We start from the raw sequence: 5,994 nt of genomic DNA, 5'->3' as shown, positions 1-5,994 counted from the left end.
TCCTTAATGGATAAAACGTGTTATGTTGTATTCGTTCGGTCGAAAATATCGCTGCGGTGGCCGAAAGTGTCAATGACAATCCGTCGACGTCAACATGGCACCGTGCTCAAGAGTTGGACATTTCGCGGACTTCCCTGCAACGGATTTTAACCAAAGACCTCCGTCTAAGGCCATATAATAATAAGCAAAACTGTCGCAATTGGGGTTCAGAAAATCCACATGTCGCCTTGGAGAAGCCAATGCATCCACAACAAGTTACTTTTTGTGCGGTATGTGATCGGGTGGCATCATTGGGTCGTTTTTCTTTGAAAACGAGGAAGGAGCCGCCCTAACCGTTAATAGTGTCCGCTAACACGGCATGTTGGAACACTTTTTCTTTCCCCGAATGGAAGAGGAAGACATAGACGAAATAGGTTCCAGCAGGTCGGCGCTACGTGCCACACAACCAACGTCACAATCGATCTTTTTTAAATCGCAAATCTTTCCTGGGACACCCTGTATAAAAAAAACGCGACTTAAAATATACTTGTTACTGTTTTGATCAATTGTAAAATATTCATTTTGCTATTGTCAGAGAAAGCATGTTGAGTAATTGATTGTGACGTCACTGTCGATGTAAGGCCTTATAACCTACATTTCTTTATAAATACCTAAATAATTATCCGGCTTGAAAATTTGTTGGTAAATCGATAGATATTGACAAAAAATTTATACAAGGTCAAACGAAGACATACACTAATATAGAATTGGCGTTAGAATTGGCGTGGCCGGCTAATCACTGACGTAGAGCTGCAGTACCTAAAATAAGTATTCCTAAGCCTAAGAACTTTCAATCTTTTATAGTTCCCGAGATTTTTGCTTTTTTTGCTTTAGGGTGGGCGTAGCTAGATAGGAAATAAAAAATTCGCATTTCTAGCACTTATAGTTACCGAGATATCAGCTTTTCTTTTAAACTTTTACAAAATGGCAGGATGCTGTAGGGACCTCCAGAACCTGCCTGCTTAAGATACAGAGTAGATCTTTTATAGTTCCTGAGATCTGAGAGTTCATACGGACGCACGCACGGTCAGACAGACATGTCTCCATCGACTTGGCTATTGATCCTGATCAAGAATATATATACTTTTTACTGTCAGAAACACTTCCTTCTACCTGTTAGGTAGAAAATTATGTATCTTTAGAAGGAAGCATTTCCGACCCTGTAAAGTTATATACTAATCTGGGTCAGTATCAATACACACAATAGCATTAAGTCCGTCTGTCCGCATGAACGCTGAGATCTCAGGAACTAAAAGAGATTCACAAGTTATATCAGAATATTGCCACGCCCACTCTAACGCCCATAAAGCAAGGAAAATTGTGGCGTCCATAATATTATAATGTAAGTAGTGTAGAATTCTCGTGTAGAATTTTTTTTGTCAATATCTATCGATTTACCAAGATTTTTCGCTATTTATGAAGAAATTTAGGTTATAAGGCCTAATATGGACAATCTATTAGAAAACGTGCTTTTTTGACAAAAGGTGGCTCTGTGTCCATTTCAACCAGCAAAATTAATATTTTACAATTGTATAAAGCAGTAATGGGTAGGTTTTATTCGCGGCACTTGCCTAAAGCGCTTCATTTTGTTTTTTTATATTGTTGTTGATTTAACAGTTTTTTTTCTAACAGGTGGGTCAAATATAATTATTGCTGGGCTGAGAGGTCGTTGCGCCGTAGTCCAGTTCTGTCAGAGGTCATGGTTAGGTTTCGAACACTTTAGGCCTTAATATCTCTTCTTATTATTATTAATATACCATAGTTCAAAGAATTTTTGATTGCGCCCGCTGGATAATGTCAATGTTGCTCCTACTTGCATTTTCCAATAGCTTAGAGCCGTATGCCAACATTGGTTTAAGGATGACGTTGTAGGGCAGGATCTTGTAGTCTACGCGCAGAAGAGATCGAAAGTTCATGCTCCAGGGGAGACTGCATGCCTTAATGTCATTTGGAGTTTTTACACCCGATATGCATTCGCCATGTTAGACGGTTATCCAGGTGGACACATAGATAAGTTATTTCGCTAACTGGCGGGATTTGAGTGTTTTTCAAGGTTATTGGAGGGCATGACTGTCTGTTCAGAGTGAACGTAATGTGTTCTCTTTTTTATTCGTTGAGTCAGTCAGACAGCCACCTCTCAACTAACACTAGGTGATTCGCTAGTTGCTCTATAGCTCGAGTCGGACACTTCGACCGGTTCAGTATGGCGGTTTCGTCAGCCAAAGTGGATGAAGTTAGACACTCATTTGATGATGGATTAGTTTTGTCATTTCTAGATTTCGGAATCATTATTATAATCGTTATTTTCCATTTTTCTGGGTAGTAGCCAAGACTCGTTATCCCTTTGAAGAGAAGCAGATAGCGCAATTCGTCAGTCTTATTATTATATTTGGGTTATTTGATCTGCACCCGGTGCCTTCTTGGATGTTTTTTGATAATTGTAGCAATCTCAGTGGAGCGGGTCCGTTGCTAGAGCTTGTTTGTGGTAAAGCGAACGAATTACTGTTGTTGCACAGTTGGGCTGAAAAGCGGTTCTTAGGTCCTGCAAAAATGTTTTTTTGCTGTCATCGTCGCCACGGGCCAAATTTCCTTTAGTATATCTAATTGGGGTGATTGTTTCACTAAGTTGCTTACATTTGGATGGGCTTGCCACAAAGGAAGCTGGCCGCTGATAACTTTTTCAGCATTTTGTTTTATGACGTTTGGAGAGATTGCTTAAGACTTTCTTAAGTAGCTTCTTCGATGCTGACGATCTGCTGGTTTGACAGACCCTATGCAGGCGTCTCTCTCTCCAGAGCAAGATGTTGGTTCAGAAGGTTTCTTAGCTACGGATTTGGCGATTCATAATTTCTCTTTGGTGTTGAAATTTGTATGCTGAACAAGGAAATTGTGCAGAACCAACGTTAACTCTCGTCTCAGTCCACAATAGCGTGTTTGCAGCAGAGGCAAACTCAGAGGTCGACTGGTGGATAGACAACGGTGCAACAAAACACGTTGTGAAGACTGCGACGTATTTCGAGCATTTTGAGAAGTTTGAGAATCCGAGTTGGATAAGAGCAGCTGGAAATGAAACCTTGTCAGCTTTGGGCCAGGGCACAATCAAAGTCAAAACGATTGTCAATGGAAAAATTCTTTTTCTTTCTTTGAAAAATGTATGGTTTATTCACCCTCTTCAACAGCTTTATAGGTTATGATTAGTTATGTGTTTATGATTCGATACTATCGTACTAACGATATGATATTTCAAGGGCCCTCTGACTTGGCGGGTAATTTTGAATTAGAAATTCTATGTATGGTTTGTTCCCAATATAATGAAGAACCTGTTTTCAGTTTTGGCTGCCCAAGACAATAATCCAAGTAGTCGTTTTGAGTCGTCAGCAACCGAGTGCACCCTCAAAATAAACGACAAGATTGTCCTTGTTGGAGCCAGAGAAGTTGGAGGAACATTCTACAGAGCAGCGATCGAGCCCATACTTCCAGAACGAAACGTCGATGTCAACGTCGCAACTTCAGGAACTTCAATTCTCCAACTCTACCACGAGAGGTGGGGACATCAAGACAAGAATCACATCAAGGACATGCTCAAAAGAGAAATGGGCATTCAAATCAAGATTGAGAGTAGCTTTTGCGAGCCTTGCATCCTTGGAAAGGCGCATCGATTGCCATTTGGAACGAGGAAACCAGCGATGAAGCCAGGGGAACTGATGTCTGGCGATGTTTGCGGCCCATTTGAGGATTCTTTCCAGAAGAAGAGGTATCTGGTAGTTTTTAAGGATCATTTCACCAGGTTTCGATACGGGTACATCGTCAAGCAGAAGTCAGAGGTCAAGGACGTGCTGCGACACATGGTTTCTCACTCCAAGCAACAAGGGCACACAATTCGGGAATTCCTGAGCGACAATGGAGGAGAATTCGACTGTGCAGGAGTAAGAGAACTCTTCAGGAAGCTGGTATAACTTTTCGACTCACCGCTCCCTATACTCCAGAACAAAACGGTGGTGTCGAGAGAGAGAATCGAACGATAGTCGAAATGGCGAGAACTTTCAAGTATTCTAATACAGAAATAAAATTTCCAGAAGCAATTTGGGCCGAGTTGGTCAGCACAGCAGTCTACGTTCTCAATAGGACGGGCAAATCTTCATTGAAGGGTTTGAGCCCTTACCAACTTTGGCGGGGCAAGAAGCCAAGAATCAAACACCTTCGAATCGTAGGAATCACATTCCATGCCAAAAAAGGAAGAAGATGGACGAAAAAGCTGAAAAGGGGTACCTGGTGGGTTACGACGGCGATGAGAGATATCGTATTTACTTACCAGAGAAGCACAAAGTAGTCGTGTCGAGGGACGTAAAATTTCAAGAGAAATTCAGCAATTGTGAACCAGGCGTCGACCTACCTTTTCAAGATTTTGAATCCAAGGACGTCGTAGAAAATAAGGAAGAAGAAGACGTGAGCTTGCACCAGAGCGAGGACGAAGACACACTTCAGGAGCAAGACGTGAAAAAAGACACAGCCGAAACAGGAAGCGAAAGCAGTTACGAAACCGGAGTAGAAACAAGCTTTGACGAAGAAGAAAACAACAAGAGAAAAATGCAATCAATGCGGTTGAGGGATCGTTCGAAGTTGAAGAGACCGGAGCATCTGGATGACTACGTAGCAGCAGCCGAGAATTTTGTGCTGGAGAGTCCAGATTCCTTCCATGAAGCCATTAACAGCAACGTCGAGTGGAAAAAGGCAATGGACAGGGAAATTGATTCCTTATATCAGAAGGAACTTGGGACTTGACAAGACTCCCCAGAGGATCGAAAGCACTTCCGTGCAAGTGGGTCTATCGAGTCAAAACCCACCCCGACGGAAGTATCGACAAATACAAAGCTTAGCTCTGTCGCAAGAATGGAAACAATCCGCTCAGTGTTGAGGGTTGCAGCCAAAAATAATGTGTTTTTGGTCCAGTTTGACGTCTCGACAGCTTTTCTATACGGTGAATTGGACGACAAGGAGATTTACATGCAACAACCTGAGGGATACGAGCAAGGACAGGGGCTTGTTTGCAGATTGAAGAAGAGTCTCTACGGGCTTAAGCAAGGGCCGAGATGTTGGCAAGAACGCTTCGGAGGTTTCCTGCGGAAACACAATTTCAAAGTCAGCGAGGCAGATCCATGTCTCTACATCAGGGAAAGAAATGGCAAAAAGATTCTACTCGTTATTTACGTAGATGACGGACTCTCCGCAGCAACAGATACGCAAGATTTGGAAGAATTTTTGGACGAGCTAAAATCAGAGTTCAAAATTGTCTCAAGCAAGGCTGAGTGCTTCTTGGGACTTGAAATCATGAAACAAGAAAATGGACTAAAAATCAACAAGGGTATGCCACAAGGATTTTCGAGCGATTCAGATTCACTGATTGCAAAGCTGTTTCAACCCCACTTCTCAAGAATTTGGAAATTACGACAGCAGGGAAAGAATCAGAGACGACTGCGTTCCCTTATCGCCAAGCCATCGGAGCTCTCATGTACCTCATGCTTGGAACTAGGCCAGACTTGGCTTTCAGCATCGGATTTCTTTCAAGAACGCTTGAAAATCCTGCAAAAGAAAACATTGTTCAAGTGAAGAGGGTTTTCCGTTACATTTCCGGTACAATCAACGTTGGGATAGTCTATCGGAAACAGAAGAAGGGAATCCTCGAATGCTACAGCGATGCTGACTTTGGTGGCTGTACTAGGACCGGAAGATCTACATCAGGGATCATCATCATGTTTGCTTCAGGAGCCATAGAATCAAAGTCAAAGGCAGGCTATGGTGGCCATTTCTACTACTGAGGCTGAGATCGTAGCAGCAAATGAAGCTGCAAAAGAAATAATTTGGCTAAAGAGATTGTTCCAGGAAATCGACAGATTGGACCGAGATTCTCCAGGTCGATAATGTTGCTGCCATGAGACTGGCCCAAAACCCCGAATT

The sequence above is a fragment of the Drosophila eugracilis genome, unplaced genomic scaffold, assembly GCF_018153835.1.
Source record: "Drosophila eugracilis isolate 14026-0451.02 unplaced genomic scaffold, ASM1815383v1 contig_1897, whole genome shotgun sequence".
NCBI classification, from domain to species: Eukaryota; Metazoa; Arthropoda; class Insecta; order Diptera; family Drosophilidae; genus Drosophila; species Drosophila eugracilis.
This window is presented reverse-complemented; position numbering follows the sequence as displayed.